Raw genomic sequence first — 19495 nt, 5'->3', positions numbered from 1 at the left:
TCCTCCTTTTTTGCTGCTGCTTCTGCTCCTCCTCTTCCTCCTTCACTTTCTTCTCCTCCTCTTCCTCCTCCTTCACTTTCTTCTCCTCCTCCTGCTGCTGCTTCTTCTCCTCCTCCTTCTGCTGCTGCTTCTTCTCTTCCTTCTCCTCCTTCTGCTTCTTCTTCTCTTCCTCCTTTTTTGCTGCTGCTTCTGCTACTGCTCTTCCTCCTTCTCTTCCTCCTCTTCCTTCTCCTCCTACTTCAGCTGCTATTACTTCTTCTCTTCTTCCTCCTCCCTTTCCTCACCCTTGTCCTCTTCTTCTTCCTCCTTCTCTTTTCCTGTCTCTCTCACTCTCACCAGGTACAGCCTTTCATTACTACAGGGAAACTATACCAATGGTATATATTGATGTGAAAACTGCCTCAATGGTCAATCATATGTAAATTTTTGATCCTATGTTTTAGTCTGGGGCACCAAAAAGTTTACTCACCCACCCATGCTCATACAAATAGTATCAATCAACAATCATGTCTTAAGTGCCCATTATGTGCTAGGCACTAAGTATTGAGAATACAATAACAAAAATTAAACTACCCTTGCACTTAAGATGCTAAAGTTTTACTGGGAAGTAACTTCCATATATCAATATATAAAAAAATAAACACAAGGTTGCTAGACAGAAGGACACTAGCAGTTGAGAGTAGTGGATTAGGATAAACTGTGTAGAAAGTAGTGCTTAAGGTGCATCTTGAAGGATTTGAGGTAATTTATGAAGCATAGGTGAGGATGGGGATTTATAGGTATGTTGTTCAGATAGTACAAAGGCATAGAAAGAGAAGATGCAGTAGCAGTGTGAACAAGAGCTAGATGCCAATTTGGCTTTATTGCAGAAGAGAGAAAGCAGAGTAAAATATGATGAGGCTGGGAAGAGAGTTTGGAGGCAGGTTGTAAAAGCCAAACTGAATAGAATATCGTTGATCCCAGAGTCGATAGGGAGCAACTAGAAGTGATTAAGTAAGGGACTGAGACAATGAGATCTACACCTAAGGAAATTCATTTAGAAGCTATGATTAGGATGGGTTTAGTGCAGAAGGATGAGGCAAAGAGACTAATTAAAAGGTCGTCATAATGATATAGACCAAAGATGATAAAATCATGAACTAAAGTGACAGTTGTGTAGGGAGAGCTGGGTGTGAAATTTGTTGTAGGGATATGTCAAAATTTGTCAAAACAGAAACATAGGATAAGGGGGAACAAAACATTGAAAATAACTCTCAGGTTATGATCTTCCTGACTAGGATGCTGGTGTCCTGAACATAAGTAATAAAATAGCATGTGCTAAATGCAAGACTTGAACTCACATCCTTCTGATTCCAATGGCAGCCTTTTATCCTTTATTTATATGCAAAATTGACTTTCAAATTATTCTTTCCTTCACCTCTCTTCCTTTTTAGACACCAAGTGGGTTGGGTCACCAATTTGAAAAAAAAAATATTGGTGCTGACATCACTACTATATGCAAAGCAAATCTTTTTATTTCCCCCCCTTACTTTATCACATTGCTTCTCTGCATCCAGCACATGACTTGCATGATAGCTAAATAAACCAAAATGCATGTATAGCTCTGCATGAATGCACAGTCAGAGATGAGAATGACATCATGGGAAAAAAACTTGAGAAAAGGGTCTCAGAGGGCACATCCCTAGGCTACCAAAATAATAGATTAGTAAAGGCTTCTGAGGAAGATGCATTTGCAGCATTAAGCATTTCTATATTACCTACTTAATGTATGACAATTTTCCTGCTAAGTGAATTGCTATAAAATGAAATATTGTGTTTGTATAAAAGTGCTTTGGGGTTAGTTTTAGAAATGTAAAAGGGTATTTGTAAGACTAAATTTTTTGAAGGATATTTACATTTGAGAGAGAATTCTTTTATATGTGTACATTATGTATGTATGTATAATTAGATTTGTGTTTACTCTTTTTGACAAGCCAAAATGAGTTAAGATTCATTATTCTCAATCTCTGTCACCCTGAGATAAAGAAAACAAAGAGCATTGGGGATAAAATACTTTTTCTTTGTTCAAGATAATTCTCCTTCACTATTTTACCTGAAGACTTAGAAAAGTTCTTAAGCCATTCAAAAGCATTCATCAAATTGCTATTGACAAGAAAACATTTGAGTTTCATCTTGTGATTAAGTCTTTTTTCTCCATGTAATTGGTCGGTGAGTAATTGGGAATGAACGAGGACTAGTAATAAAGTTTGACAAATGTTATTAATGGTGCACTGTGTAGGTACAAAAAAAAATATTTTATGTATTTTTCCAAATCCAATTTTGAATATTTGAAATAATTAAAAAAAATCACTAGGAACTGTTGCAAATCCATTTTGTCAATATTTGAGTACTAAAGAATCAATGAACTCTGAATTGCAGTGTTAGTAAGATTTAGAATACAATTAATATTTAATAAGACATTTTCCACGTTAAATGAACATCAATAGGTAAATAAAAAGATAATAAGGGAGGGGAAAATGATTTTTAATGAGATAAGAAGCTGTTTCTCCCTACCTATAAACCCAAATTCACATTGAGTTGAATCAACTTGGTATTTATTGTCTAAGTTTGATTTGAATTATTGTTTTTACTTTACCTCTGTCTAGTAGTTTCATATTTTTACTGTATCTTTCAATTATTTTTCATAGTAGTGTTATGTAATTTGTTACTGTTTTATGATGTAAATGAGAGCCATTGATTTTATACATGGTAGGTAGTCCAAATGTTTTATATATGGTATGTAGGTATTTTTCCAGAATAGCACACATAACTCATAACAGAAGTGAAGTGTATCACTAATTGTACCATAAAAACCATCTAAATTCTGAGTTGGAATGTCCAAACACATATAATCTTGTTGTGGCCCTTAGTGATCTCACCAGTTTCTCTATTATAGAACCTCCAAAGTTCCAGTAGCAGCAGGAAAGAAAATAGGAAAGGAAAGAGAGAAGATCTACATATCCCAAGAGGCAGTGGGCAGAGTTCCAAAAATGGCAAAAAAGATGATTGGTATTCTTACCATGTCCAGCACTGACAAAGAAAAAAATATCTTTCTTAGATATCTTGGCAGCAATCGGAGGGGACAGAAATCCTAGATATTACTAGCAGTGGAAGGGAGAGGATGAGGAACCTAGTAGCAATAGAAATATAGATACCAATGAGTTAGATATTGATATGTTAAGGATTGCCTTTATGTGACATGGTTTATATCTTCAAAGATTTTGTAATCTGGTTTAAAATGTCAGATTAGTAGCAAATAGCAGAATGTACTTGTGTTAAGTAGTCTGGTATAAATGATAGAGACAGCAGGTATTTAGAAAGAAGAAAGAATATTGGGAATCCTGATTATTTAAGAAGCCTTCTCAGAATCATAGCATCTCGGATGAGACCTCAGGAGCCCTCAAATCCAAACTAGGCTTGAATAAAAATCCTTTCTACAACATATTACAACAAAGGGTTTTCCGACATTTGCTAGCCAGTAGCACACATTGTTATGAAATGATTCATATGTACCCTATTTCAATGGTACATATTGACCCCTTGTATGAAAATAAAACAAATCTAGTCCCTCTTCCCCATGACAGCTTCAGTGACAATCCATTTGGTTGAATGAAAATAAGCAACACTGAAGAAATTTAGTATTGAAGAACATAGTTTCCATTCTGACTTACATTTGTATCTACCTGAAGAGATAGCATGGTATAGTAGATAGAGAGTTGGAGTCAAAGCCAAGAAGACCTAGGTTCAACACTTATTTTTAAGATATGTTGACTGTGTGAGCCTGGGGAATACTCTCAATCCTTTAGTGTCCTCTAGGTACTAGTACCTCTAGGTAGATGTCTCTCAGAGGTATATGCTGACCTGCATTGGTGGGAGAAATTTCCTTACCTGATATTTCCCTATACTAAAAGAGTTAAAGAACCACTCCCTATTTTTATACTATAGCTCATTTGACATTGACCCAATTTCTTGTTGACAGTAGTTTGGGTTCTTGCTAATTTTTCTAGGTAGTATAATATTATCTTGGTCCAAATATAAACATCCTTGAAAAAGGAGACAGACCCTGTAAAAAGAGCTCTATGAAAGGAAAAGCATACAGGTAGGTACTAGGAAAATAATCTCTAAAATGATTACAATATTTAGCTAAGTCTTTTGTTCTCCAGTTGCTGTGAGACACGAAAGGCATGATTAAGTACCCTACAACTATTAGTCATATAATCCAGCATCTTGGTATCTATTTGTTCCCTTCACTAGTGAAGATCACAACCCCTCCCCACCTTCTCATCTTATCATTGTTCATAACTTTCTGTTAATCCCTCCATGTATGACTGGTCTGAATATAGGCCATTCTTTCTATCACTCCCCAAATCTGGGTGAAACCTATAATAATTCATTTTGTATGTTCATATGTATTTTTTCCATTTACAAAGTTCTCTTTTTAGGATTATGTCCTATATTTTGAGGCACCTTATATTTGAAGCAATATGCTACTACATCATTTATGAAAACTAGTATGGACCCTGAGGTTATTTTCCATATCAAGACATCTCAGATCAGAAAGGTTAATAATTTACCTTTAGTTGTACAACTGTAACATATCAAAGACCGAATTCAAATTTAGGTCTCTTCTGGATTGACAGTACTACATTCCTTGTACTACTAATAATGATTCTCTTAAGTCCTTGAGAATATTAAAGTTTGGTTTCTGTTTCATTGAGGGGAAAAATAAATATTTGTCAGTGATCCTAGTGACAAGGCCTTGGAGAGGCCTTTGGAGAGAGTTGGGCAATTTGGGGAATAAAGAGGTAATGATGACTCGAACTTAATTTATGTGGTCATCAATTTATTATATGATAAAGTGAATTAATCTTAAACATAACCTATGGACAGGCCAGGATTTTATTGGGAAGACAAGACCCAAAATAAAGATACATTGTCTAAAGATTTGTGTCATTTATTAAGATGATAGTAAATTATGAACAAGAAACTCATTAATTACACTCTTCATCGGCTTAATCCATTTCAGTTCCTAAGTCTTCCTTCGACTATTTCCAACATATCTTATGAGTCTTATTTCACATATATTTAATGAATCTTATGCTCCAATCAAATATTAGAACTTGCAATTTTCAGAACACTATCATCCCTATGCTTTTACTCACATAAATCCCTATGTCAGGCATTTCCTCCTGTCAAGTTTTTAAGTTAATCTATTTCTTTTTAGTTTTCAACATTCACTTCCACAAGATTTTGAGTTCCAAAATTTCCCCTATCTCTCCCTTCCCCCACCCCAAAACAACATACATTCTGATTACTGCTTCCCCCGATCTGCTCTCCCTTCTATCACTACCCCCCCCACACTTCTCTTATCTTCTTCCTCTTCTATTTTTCTGTGGGGAAAGATTTCTATACTCCATTGCCTGTAAATATTTCCCAGTTGCATGTAAAACCAATTTTTAACAATCATTTTTAAGACTTTGAGTTCCAGATTCTCTCCCTCCCTCCCCACCCACCCTCACTGAAAAGGCAGGCAATTCCATTGACGTTATACATGTATAGTCATGCAAAACACTTCCATAATAATCATGTTGTGAAAGACTATATTTCCCTCCATCCTTTCTACCCCCCCATTTATTCTATTCTCTCCTTTGATCTTGTCCCTCCTCAAAAGTGTTTGCTTCTGATTACCCCCTCCCCCAATCAGCCCTCCCTTCTATCATCCCCCCTTCTCTTAATCCCTTCTCCCCTACTTTCCTGTAAGGCAAGATAGATTTCCATACCCAACTGAATGCTTATGTTATTCACTCCTTAAGTCAAATCCAATGAGAGTAAGGTTTACTCATTCTAATCTCACCTTCCCCCACTTCCCCTCCATTGTAAAAGATTTTTTCTTGGCTCTTTTATGTGAGATAATTTACCCCATTCTACTTCTCCCTTTCTCATTCTCCCAGGACATACCTCTCTCACCCCTTAATTTTAGTTTTAGATATTATCCCTTCTTATTCAACTCACCCTGTGTCCTCTATCTATCTATCTATCTATCTATCTATCTATCTATCTATCTATCTATCTATCTATCTAATCTATCTATCTGCCTATCTATCTATCCATCTATCCTTCCTTCCTTCCTTCCTTCCTTCCTTCCTTCCTTCCTTCCTTCCTTCCTTCCTTCCTTCCTTCCTTCCTTCCTTCCTTCCTTCCTTCCTTCCATCCATTCCCTCCAACTACCCTAATATTGATAAAGGTCTCTTGAGTTACAAATATCATCTTTTCATGTAGGAATATAAATAGTTGAACTTTAATAAGTCATTTATTATTTCTTTTTCTTGTTTACCTTTTCATGTTTCTCTTGCTTCTTGTATTTGGAAGTCAAATTTTCTATTCAGGTGTGGTCTTTTCATCAAGAATGCTTGAAAGTCATCTATTTCATTGAATATCCATTTTCCCCTTGGAGTATTATACTCACCTTTGCTGGGTTTTATTGATTGATTCTTGGTTTTAATCCTAGCTCCTTCGACCTCCAGAATATCATATTTTAAGCCCTCTTATCCCTTAATGTAGAAGCTGACAAATCTTGTGTAATACTGATTATGTTTCCACAATGCTTGAATTGTTTCTTTCTGGTTGCTTATATTATTTTTTCCTTGACCTGGGAATTCTTGAATTTGACTACAGTATTCCTAGGAATTTTCCTTTTGGGATTGCTTTCAGGAGGTGATTGGTGGATTCTTTCAGTTTCTATTTTACCCTCTGGTTATAAAATATAAGGCTAGTTTTTCTTGATAACTTCTTGAAATATAATGTCTAGGCTCTTTTTTTTTATCATGGCTTTCAGGTAGTCCAATAATTTTGAAATTATCTCTCCTGGATCTATTTTCCAGGTTAGTTATTTTTCCAATGAGATATTACACATTGCCTTCTATTTTTTTATTATTTTTTAATAATTTCTTTTTTTCTAATTGGATCATTAGTTTCCATTTAATCTATTCTAAATTTAAGGAACTATTTTCTTCAGTGACCTTTTGGACCTCCTTTTCCATTTGTCCAAATTTTCTTTTTAAGACATTCTTCTCCTCATTGACTTTTTAAACCTCTTTTGTCATGTGAGTTAGTCTATTTTTTTAAAATGTTAAACTTATAATTTTTGTGGTCTCCTTTAGCAAAATGTTGACTTATTTTTCATCATTTTCTTGTATCGCTCTCATTTCTCTTCCTCAATTTTTTCCTCTACTTCTCTTACTTGATTTTCAAAATCCTTTCTGAGCTCTTGGCCTGAGAACAATCCATATTTTTCTTGGATGCTTTGGATATAGGAGCTTTGACTTCATTGTCTTCTATTGATTGTATGTTTTGATCTTCTTTGTCACCAAAGTAAGATTCTATAGTCTGATTTTTTTCCTGCTGTTTGCTCATTTTCTCATTTACTTGACTTTTTAACTCTTTGATAAGGTAGAACTCTGCTTCTAGTGTGGACAGCATACTGTCCCAAGCTTCAGAGTTTTTGTGCAGCTGTTTTCAGAGATACTTCTAGGGACCTGTAAGTTTTCAGTTCTTCCAAGGTTGTATGATCAAAGGAGAGGTGTTTACTGCTTTCTAGGCTTGTGCTCTGGTCTGTCAGTGACCATAAGCACCCATTTCTGCCTTGGAACTGTGAGAAGGATTCCCTCTTCACCACAGCCACAAGCTCTACCACTTCTGAGACCCAAATCCAAGCATGGGCAAAACACAAGAATCCTGCCTCAGTGCCAGCAAAGAGATCACTGCAATTCCTTCCTGATCAGCCTCTGGATTCCCCCACCATGGGTTGGCTGAGAGCTCCAGAAACAGCTACTGCTGCTACCCTGGGGGCTGTGGCCATACTAGGCTCCTCTCTCTCCTAGACCTGACAGACCTTTCCTACTGACCTTTTAAGTTGTCTTTGGATTTTTGTGGGTTGAGAAGTATGGAAACCACCACAGCTGCCAGTGATTCAGTCCCTTGAGGACGACTCTGGGTTTGCTGGGGCCTGGTCTGTGCTGGCATATTTTGTGCTGGACTGTGCTCCTCTCCCAGACCAGTGCAATATACTTTTCCTGTCAACCTTCCAGGTTGTCTTGGACTAGAAATTTGTTTCACTGTATCATTTTGTGGGTTGCTGCTCTAGAATTTGTTTAGTTTTTTTTTTTACAGGTATTTGGAGTGGTTTGGGTGAAATCTCAAGCAAATCTCTGCCTTTACTCCACCATCTTGGCCCTGTCAAGTCTTTACCATTTGAAAACCTACTGATTCGTGGAAGTCCAAGGTTTTTAACAAAGGATAGGCAAATGGAGGCTCTAATAGAAACAATGAAATAAAAATATGGAGAAGGCTAATAGGTAAAGACAATACTCTTTGTTTTGGAGATGTTGAATTTTCAGTGATAGTATAACATATCAAGGAGAATGTCCCATAGGTAGTTGCATATTCAGACCTGGAACTTGAGAGAGAGAGATTAAGAGATGGCGAAAAGCAGTCTGGAATCAGAAGTCATTTCCATAGAAGTTTCATAGACAAGCAACATACAATGTTTAGAGTTCTGGTTTCCTGACTTAGCTTCAAGTCCCACTTCTGACAAATCTGAGTGACCCTGAGCTAGTCATTTAACCTCTCAATGCTCTTGGTATCACTCCAAGCCTATAAATTACACAGAAGGACTGACCTGACCTGTAGAATTTTCTCACCAGGGAGTTTCCTGTTTAAACTACTCAAATCACAGGTTCGGTCCATATCCATATTCTTTATAAACATTATCCTCCAAACCTTGGGGGTGATTTAGAGTAGAAAGAAAACAGAAGAGGGCAAATCTTAATGCAAAGAGGTTAAAAATTAAATAAAGATTCATCAAAAGGAAAACAGATTTTTCCTTCAGTGGTGATAGAGAACTGTTAGAGGAAGGGTGAGAATCAGGTGTCTCTGAAGCCAAGGAAGGAGAAAGTATGCATCCTCTATGCAGTATATAGTTCCCATGCTCAGGAAGATGTAGTTATTCACCATTATCTATAGCATTAAATACAAGCTATTCTCTTTTTTATTGAAAATCTTTCACAGTCAGGTTCCATCATACCTTTCTTTTGGAAAGATTGGGGGAGAGGAGGGGTGGCTTTCTTCTAAGTTTAGAAATATTCCATTTTTAATATGGAAAGATAGTGTGGTAGAGTTGAAGTTAATTATCTAGTTATCTTGGGGGAGACTTGTTCTATCATTTAAGCCATGTCTGATTCTTTGGGACCCCATCTGGAGTTTTCTTGACAAAGATACTGGAATAGTTTGCCATTTCCTTCTCCAGGTAATTTTACAGATGAGGAAACTGAGGCAAACAGGTTCCTGTGTGACAGCTAGTAAGTGTCTGAAGTCAGAGCCGAACTCAAGGAAGATGAGTCTTCCTGACTTCAGGCTTGGTACTCTACCCACTGTACCACATAGCTTTGGGGAGACTATTAAGCTCTTTTTTTTAAACCTTTTTTTTTGCCCATCATGTTGAAACTACAAATGGCATCTTGATTGGGCTACTAGGGTTCTCCAATATACCACTTCCCTTTATATAAACTTGAGTTCAATTAAACTAGTCTTTCTCTCTCTCACAAGCAACATTTCATCTCTCATCTCCATACCTTTGCATAAGCTCTCCTCTATATTTGGAATGAACTCTCTTCCTCAACTCTGCCTTAGAAAATCCCTGATTTCAGGTGCAGCTAGGTGGTGAAGTGAATAGAACACCGGCCCTGGAGTCAGGAGGACCTGAGGTCAAATCCAGCCTCAGACATTTAACACAGAAACTAGCTATGTGACCTTAGGCAAGTCACTTAACCCCAATTACCCCTCAAAAAAAAGCAAAAAAAAATCCCAGATTTCTTACAAGAGGGAGCTTAAACAGCATACTCTCAGGCATTTCCTGATTCTCCCTGCTCTATACACTTCCCCTATAAAATTATCTTGTAATTATTTCGTATGTAACATAGACGCTGACACATAATTTTTTTCTTCATAGAATGTAAGACAAAGAACATATTACTTTTAAAGCCTTTATATTCCCAGCACCTAGTAGTTCCTTGGTAAATAACAGTTGATTGATTGATAGGAGGGAGTGATCAACAATATGAAAGGATGTAGAGAAGACATTTCAATTCAAATAAATTCAATGAGAATTTCTTAATTTAAGGAGGATGAGAACTGAAGGTGTGTTATTGACTGTAGTAATTAGGTAGTTTTGGTGACCTTTGTGAAAGGATTTGGAGTAGAATTGTAGTCTCAGAAGCCTAGTCAATGAATAAAAACAATGCTTTTACAGGACTTCTTAGACTAGGATCCGTAAATTGGTTTTTTAAATGCTATTTTGATAATTATTTCAGTATGATTCATTTCCTTTTAAACACTATATATTTTATTTTATGTACTTTTCAGAATTATTTTGAGGAGTACAGTGTCCAGGACACAAAAACATACCAGGAACTCCTGTTATAGAGGTTTAGCACTTGAAGGGAAGAAAGACATCAGTGGGCAAGTCAGAAAGGTGAAGAGGCTTTTTTTAGGACCTTTATAATTCCTTTATATGCAAATGGGAAGAAAGTACTATTGAAGAAGGAACACTTAGAAAGCATGAAGTGCAGATGACCACAGCAGGGAGGTCCTCAAGGAGGTGGAAGGCGATGAAAAAAAATCATGGGTGTAGGGATTGACCTTAGTGAGGAGCCGGGATCACCCTGTGATCCCTGCGAAAGAGAAGTAGGTGATGATAAAGGTGAGTCCACTGTATTGTTCATGTGTACACATAATATTGTATTCATGGGAAGAATGAAGTGAAATAAAGGTAAAAGGCACAGCAAGACAAATAATTCTGTTGGCCATTTCATTGGAAGTTTAAATCACTTTGCTGGTAGAATGGAGGGTGGATTGGAGTGGGAAAAGACTTGAGGCAGACAGACCCACAAGCAGACTATTGCAGTAGTCCAAATGTGAGGTGATGAGGACCTACACAAGGGTGGGGTGACAGAATCAGGGAAGGAAGGAAGGAGGCATATATAAGTGATGTTTCAAAGGCAAAATCGATAAATCATGGAAGCAGATTGGATATAGGATGAGAGATAATGAGGGGTGGAAGATGACACCTGGGTTGTGAGCCTAGGGAACTGGGAAGATGGTGCTGCCCTTTGCAGTAATAGATAAGGTAGTAAAATTTGGGGAAAAGGTAATGAGTTCAGTTTGAGACATGTTGAGTTCAAGATTTCGACTTGACATTCAGTTTGAGATGTCTGAAAGGCAATTAGAGGTGTGAAGTTTGAGGTCAACTGATGGGTTAAGGCAGGATAGGTAGAATTGAAAATCATTAGCATAAAGATAGTAATTAAATCCACAGGAGGTGATGAGATCACCAAATGAAGCATTATAGGGGGAGAAGAAAAGAGGGCTCAAGATAGAACCCTCTGGAACATGTATAGTTAGAGTACATGATCTGTATGAGGATCCAGCAAAGGAGAATGGGTAGTTGTCAAATAGGTAAGAACCAGGAGAGAGTGGTATACCAAAAACCTAGAGAGAAGAGAATATCAAGGAGAGGATGGTCATCAATGTCAAAAGTTGCAGAAAGGTTAAGGAGAATGAGAATGGAGAAAAGACCACTCCATTTAATATCAGAATAATAACTTTGAAGTGTCTGAAAATGACCTTTGGAACCCCGTGAGTGTAGGTTATTATGCCATCATTGGCTTCTAGATTCAAATTGAATAGTTACTAAAGAGCAAACATTTTCTCTCCTAAGGTCTTCTTTCAAAAACAATTGGCATGTCTCTGAATCCTCCCAGGGATTCTTATCAAAAGTCCTAAGCAGAGAACATTATTGTGCTCCTATCCATAGATGCTAAAAATGTGAATGACTCAGACAAAATGTGTATTGACTAGCTGATCAACACTATTGAATCGGTAACAATCAAGTACACCATTGGCAATGGGAACCATGCTCTGGTTTCATGACTGTAGCTAGTAATTTATCCAGTGCCAGAATCATACAGGAAACTGCCAAACCAGATATATTGGACTTATGTCTGACACATTGTTCCCTAGAAGCATGCCTAATGTGGAAATTGGAAGTTTTCTAAAGCTGATGGAATCCTGCAATATTGTTAATGTATCTAGTATTTGAAATAAGTTTAAAAGATTAGAGCATAGGAACTATAGGCTGGTTTTATCTCATGTCTTTCCTGGATGTCTTTGCAATCTACTTTGCTATCCCTCTGATTCCAACTAGACTTTCAGCCATGGAATCCCTGACCAAATGAAATAAAAAAGAGTGAAATTTCTTTATTCTTCTTCTTCCTCTAGCCCTACCCCCATCCAAAACAACAACAGCAACCAAACCAAACCACTATCCACAGCAGCAACATTGCTCTAGAAAGGAAACTAGATAGAAAATCACAACAATAAAACTCTCCCATTATTCTACTGCTCAAAATTGACTGTATGATATGGAATTACTTATTTTTTGGAGGGGGAGAGGCAAGGCAAATGGGGTTAAGTGACTTGCCCAGAGTCACATGGCTAGTAAGTGTTAAGTGTCTGAGGTCATATTTGAACTTAGGTCTTCCTGATGCCAGGGGCAATGCTCTCTATTCACTGTGCCACCTAGCCGCCTGTAATGTAATGCCAAGGAAAGGCAACTTCCCAGGTTCAAAATACCAGCATAGGTGCTCTCTATTTTATTCAGTAACAAACCCAGAACAGAGAAGATCAAAACATGACATCATTCAAAATACAGCATTTACTAAGTGTGATTAAATAATCTCCAAGGCCTACCCCACCCCAGGACTTTCCAATCATTCAATCAATTACAAAGTCTCTGTTCCAAATACTTCTCCACCCCTAGGCTATACCTTAATTAAGTCCACCACAAAGCCCCTCTTCTCAAATGGAGATTAGTTTCCAAACATAAGTAAAATACATTCATTTGCTCAACCATAGAACACAAAAAGGTCAAAAGTTCCCCACCCCTGGATCACAATTGAATCTACCCCAGAGTTACATCAAGTTTAAACACAGCACTTAATACCCAAATGGAGGTCTTTTCTTCATCTTGACACGAGGCAAGTTCTCAGCAATCTTAGTTCCTGGAGAGACAAGGCTTAGCAAGGCCATAAGATACATTGCCAGTCCCTTCATGAATTTATCCTCTGTCTGTAGAACAGCCCTAGAACCGCTGAACACATTAGCAAAGCCCTCTCCCAGGATTTCTGTAAACATACAACAAGAAAATCCTTCTTCAGGGCTTCTGAACCAACAGAAAGGCTCCCAGACCCCTGCAACAACAGTACTGTCCCTCACCAGTGGACAGTATTCATTCTGTCTGCAGGACAGTCTCCAGACCCCTGCAACAACAGTACTGTCCCTCACCAGTGGACAGTATTCACTCTCTGTCTGCAGGACAGTCTCAGGCCTTCTTAACCAAATGCCAGGTTCCAGGACTTCTTCAACAGGACAGTCTTTCACCAGTGGACAAATCTGGCAAAATAACATCAAAACAGACAGACAAAGTACCAGCAAAACAGCCATGTCTCCTCAGTCCTTGGCAGCTCAGGGGGCAGGTCTCAAAAGTCCAGGGCAATTCAAAGCGGCCACCAGCAATCCTCTTAGTCTCTCTCTCTCTCCACGAGGTGCTGCTTCCAAAAAAAAGATCTTCCGCCTCTCTCCAGTGTCTCTCCAAATCTACGTCACCAGCTCCTCCCACTTCAGGACTTTCTTTTCACATCAACAAGCCCATCCCACAGGTGGGATTAACAAACTCTGGGTTTTAATACAATCAATTTGAAAACCAAGCCAATACAGGGGAATCTTTAATTGCCATTACTATCACACCGCCCCATGATATGGCATTATTAAAACAAGGCAAGACAGGAATCATGCTGAATAAAAGCATAGCAGTCAACAGTCAAATGTCAACTCTATAGGATTCCTTACATGTATATATTCATATGAGTATATTCCTTTGTGAGTCTGAACACACATGTTGATATATACACTAAATAAGTGGATTTCTATATGATTTGAAAAACACCTATTGAATACCTAGAATGACAAATGATTCGATATATATATATATATATATATATATATATATAGGTATAGATATAGATATATATATATAGAGACCATATAAGGGAAGTTGAAAGATGGAGATTTAAAATTCTATTCAGATGGGAGAAAAGTCTGAAGGAGATTTTTTACAATTGTCTTGTATATGAAAAGGGTATTTTGTGTACTTTCATAAATAGCCTTTCTATTTGCAATAAACTGGTGAGGAACAGGTTTACATTGATTTTAAGGAATTCTGGGTAGATATTGGAAGGGTTCTTTGACCATTAAGCTAAATATGATCATCTACCTATTTCAAGAGTAAACTTTACTTCAATACTTCCAAAAAGATAGCTGCCTGAACTATTCTTAAAATATTCTAGAAGACCAAGATCAAAGTCTCCTTTTTTGCGATGTATTTCAATGTTTCAAAGACCTTTTTGGACCAGATACAGATTACCATTAAGTGAGAGTGCACAAAGCACTGGGTTTGGAATCATGAAGCTCTAAGTTTAGGTTCCACCTCTAATCTTTGTTGTGTGATCCCAAACATGTCAGTTAAGCTCTCAGTGCCTTAAGGAACTCCCTAGAACTCATTTGTTAAAGCATAGATGACCTATAATCTATATCGGTAGAGGGAATTTCCACATTAGACGTTCTCCTATGCTGATAAAACTATAGATCTTTTGTATTTTCAAGTATGATCCAGGTAACTATTTGCATATGTAGTAAATAGAATTACTGTAATTTTACACATCTAGTACTTTGTAAGTGAATGTGTTGTAGTGAGCTAACCTTGGAGTCTAGATCCCCTCTGTTTAAATCCTACCTCTGATACATATTGACTGTGTGAAGTTGCTGTGCAACTTTCAGGCTCTTGGTGCCCCAGGCAACTCTCTAAGATTACAAAGTACAGCAGATATCAGGAAACCACATGTCACACTACTGAAGGAACCAGATTGAAATATAATAGGGAAATATTTAAAAAAATAAATAAAAATACAATGACAGATAATAGTAATATGTGATCTCCTAAGTCAATATGAAGCCAGTGGGATCCTTACATATGGTTTAGTGTCTTCCCCCCTCCTTCCCATTTCTATTTGATTTTGAGACCATTGACCTACACAGCAGATGCTGAATAGCATCAGTACAGAAAATTTTCTCCTTATATATTCCTTATATCAGTGTTCTAAGAAATTTAGTAATGTAGATAATACTGAAATCATCTGAGTATACATCAAAGATAAGAATTAAAAAAAAACCCAAACATAAACAATTTTTTTTTTGTGAAGTAGAGTTAATCTCCTTTACCATTTCCTTCAAGAGCCTTCTTGTATTTAAAATATTATTTCCTTACTAAGCTCCTCATCAGTATTCTACTTTGAAATTTCTAAATGAGGAGGAACATAATTTCAGCTTAAGGAAGTTAGATTACCAGGGTTAAGGAATAAAACAAAATCAGAAGATTTTAGCTAGATTTCAGAAGCATACCTATTTCTATCACCATTTTATAGTAGCTAACACTACTTAGGGACATCTCTGATGTATGACACTTAAGGCATCCCAACAAATTACAAAGTTAATTTCAGCATAAAGTCAATAGCTAAAGGTTTTTATATGCTTTAAAAATAATAGCTAGTATTTATATAGTTCTTTTAAGATTTTCAAGGGACTTAACATATATGTTACTTTAAAAAATTAATTAAATCTTATGAACAAAAATTGACTCCACTCACAATTGCCTGTGGGGAAAAAAAAGTAAAAGCAATACCCGTGTGACAAATGTTTAGAGTTGAGGAAAACAGGTTCTCATTTTCCAAGTCATCCCCATTCCCATTCCAATTACTTCCAAAATAAGTTTCAATTTGCATCCTGAATATATTACTTTATTAAGAGATGGGTAGCATGTTTTATCAGAGTCCTCTTTTACTGCTGTTGGTCACTATATAGATGATAGCTCTTAAATCTTAAAAGCTGTTTGTATTTAAAATGTTATTGTTAATGAATAAATTGTTCTCTGCATTCTGTGCACTTCCCTCTGTATTAGTTCATGTGGATCCTCCTAGGTTTCTCTAAAACCATATCCTTCATCATTTCTTAAAGCACAATAATAGTAATAGTACCATTATATTAATATACCAAAATTTGTTTAGCCATTCTTCAAATAATGGGTACCCCTTAAGTTTATAGTTTTACCCCTTAAGTTTGTAGTTCTTTGCCACTACAAAAGAATGTGAGTGTGTATGTGTGAATGTATATATGTGTGTTGTAAAATGAGCTGGAGAAGGAAATAACATTATTTTGTAGTATACTTTGAGATCTGGTACTGCTAGGCCTTCATCTCTATTTTTTTTTCATTATTTCCCTTTAGAGTCTTGACCTTTTGTTCCTCCACATATAATTCTCTGTGCCCATAGCTTTATAAAGTAATCCTTTGACAGTTTGATTGGTATGGCACTAAATAAATTAATTAATTTAAGTGGTATTGGTATTTCTATTTTATTTGTATAGCCTACCTACAAGCAATCAATATTTCTGTAATTATTTGGGTCTGTATTTATTAATTTAAGTTTTTTGTAATTGTTTTTGTATAGTTCCTATGTGTTTTGTCAAGTATACTTCCAAGGATTTTATACCTTTTGTAGTTATTTTAAATGGAATTTCTCTTTCTCTTTCTTCCTATTGGATTTTGTTAGTAATATACTGATATGCTGCTCATTTATATGGATTCACTTTATAATTTTCGAATTTGCTTAAGTTTTTATTTTTTTTGCTAATATTGATTTTACCCTATTTCACTAGGTAAAATATATCTCTAAAAAAAAAGCAACAATTTTATGTCTTCTCTGCCTATGTTTACTTTTTTTTCTGAGTAGCCAGTATGTTTGACACTATTTCAGTTAGTAAGGGTGGTATTAAGACATACTTTTTTTCATCCCAAATCTCATTGGAAAGGGTTTATATCTCTTATATAACACTGACTTGGGTTTAGTAAGATGCTGTTTTATTTTAATTTTTTTTTTTTGGCTTTTGGAGGGCAATTGGGGCTAAGTAACTTGCCCAAGGTTACACGGCTAGTTTCTTTTTGTGTGGGTATTAAGTGTCTGAGACCAGAACTGAACTCCGGTCCTACTGACTCCGGGGCCAGTGCTTTACTCACTGCCACCTAGCCGCCCCAAAGTGATGGTATGTTGTTTTATTTTAAATAAAGGACTGTTTATTCTTATTTTTTCCTAGTTACTTGGATGTAGTCTCCTATTAAAAGCTTTTTCTATGTCTATTCATATGATCATATGATTTTGTTTCATTATTAATATAGTCTATTATGTTAATTGTTTTTTCTTGTATTGAGCCAATATTGCATGCCTGATATATATCCCATCTCCTTATATTTTACAATCATTGTGTTAAGTTGCTGTAATCTACTTGCTAATATTTTATTTATTTTTTTTCACTGTTATTCAATAGGGATGTTGGTCTATAGTCTATTTCTTTGTTTTTACTCTTCCTGATTTAGATATCAATATGGTATTTGTTATCATAGAAAGAGTTTTATAGGATCTCTTCTCTTCCTATTTTGGCAAGTACTTTATATAATATAGAATTCTTGTTTGCATATTCGATGTAATTAACCTGTAAACACATCTAATCATTAGAGCTTTTGTTGTAGAGCTCCTTCATGGGTTATTTGATTTCTTTTTATAAGATTAACTTATTTAAGCAATCTATGTGGACATTTTATATTTTTTGTAAATATTCATCCATTTCATTTAGGTTGTCAATTTGGTTTGATATTACAATTGAGTAAAATAGTTTCTTATAACTAACTTCTTCATTTGTTCTGAATTGTCTTTTTTTATAATAGATATTGGCGATTTTTTTTCCTTTTTGTAAAATTAGCTCATGGCTTATGTCTTTTTTTTTTTTACTTCAGTTCCAAATCATCATTTTGTTTACTTTCAATTTTGTGAATCTCTGACTTTTATATTTTCTGTCCTTGAGTTTGCCTTCTAAGTTTTTTGGCATTTCGATTTTTTGTTTACATGCCAATTTTGTGGGTCTATTATTTTTTCCTTTATGTATAAAAGTGTTTTAAATATATGAATTTTTTCTTTAAGGACTACTTTGTCTCTATCCAGAAAAATTTTATATATTCTTTCATAGTTATCATGTTTATTGCTTTTAACGCATTATGATCAGTAAATGAAGTATTTTTTTCAAATGCTTTATTAACTTCTGATTTACATTATTCATTTCCTCCAGATTTTGAGTTACAAATTTTTCCCCATTTTTCCCCTACCCACTGCCCCAAAATAGCATTCCCACAGGATATCCCCTCCTCCAAACTGCTCTCTCCTATATTTTCTCCCATACCCCTTTCGACTTTTCCAGTGGATCTCTATGCCTCAGTGCCTATATATCTTATTTCCCAAATACATGTAAAACAGTATTAATAATAGTATCTATATGTGTGTGTGTATGTTTGAATATTTGATTTTAAAACTTGAATTCCAGATTCATTCCCTTCCTCCCTTGTCACCCACCCTTACTGGGAAGATAAGCAGTTCAGTATAGGATGTAAATATGTGGCTAATGCAAAACAATAACATAGTAGATATATTGTAAAAGACTGACTATATTTCCCTCCCTCCTATCCCACCTCCCACTTGTTCTATTCTCTACTTTGATCCCATTCCTTTTCAAAAGTGAGTGCTTCCAACTTCCCTCCCCCCCCAGCCTGCCTACCTTCCCTTCCATCATCCCCCCTCTCATTCCCTTCCCCCCTACTCTCCTGGAAGGTGAGATACACTATTTAGTGTGTATTTTATTCCCCCCCCCAAGCCAAATTCAATGGGAATAAGGTTGACCCATTCCCTTTTGCCTTCCTATTCTTCCCCTCCATTGTAACCATTTTCCCTTGCCTCTTCTATAAGAGATAGTTCACCCCATTCTGTCTCTCCCCATTTCCTCTCATTATGTTCCTCTCTCACCTCTTAATTTCACATTTTAAGTATCATCCCTTCCTATTAAATTGGTCCTGTGCCCTCTTATCTATGTATACCTGTAAACATATATATATATATATATATACACACATTCACATATGTATTCATATGCCCATATACCCTCAAATATAGACACATATTTCTATTCCCTTCAACTACTGAGAAAAGTTTCATAAGTTACAATTATTGTTTTCCATGAAGGAATGTAAATAATTTAACTTTGATAAGTTCCTTGTGATTTCTTTTCCCTGTTTACCTTCTCATGCTTCTCTTGCTTCTTGTATCTGAATGTCAAATTTTCTGTTCAACTCTGGTTTTTTCAGCAAGAATGCTTGAAAGTCCTGTATTCTACTGAATGACCATATTTTCCC

Source organism: Petaurus breviceps, unplaced genomic scaffold (assembly GCF_028583685.1).
Source record: "Petaurus breviceps papuanus isolate PSGF00001 unplaced genomic scaffold, PetGlider_PUasm1.0 90977, whole genome shotgun sequence".
NCBI classification, from domain to species: domain Eukaryota; kingdom Metazoa; phylum Chordata; class Mammalia; order Diprotodontia; family Petauridae; genus Petaurus; species Petaurus breviceps.
The sequence above is the reverse complement of the archived record's forward strand: the minus strand, read 5'-3'. Positions refer to the sequence as shown.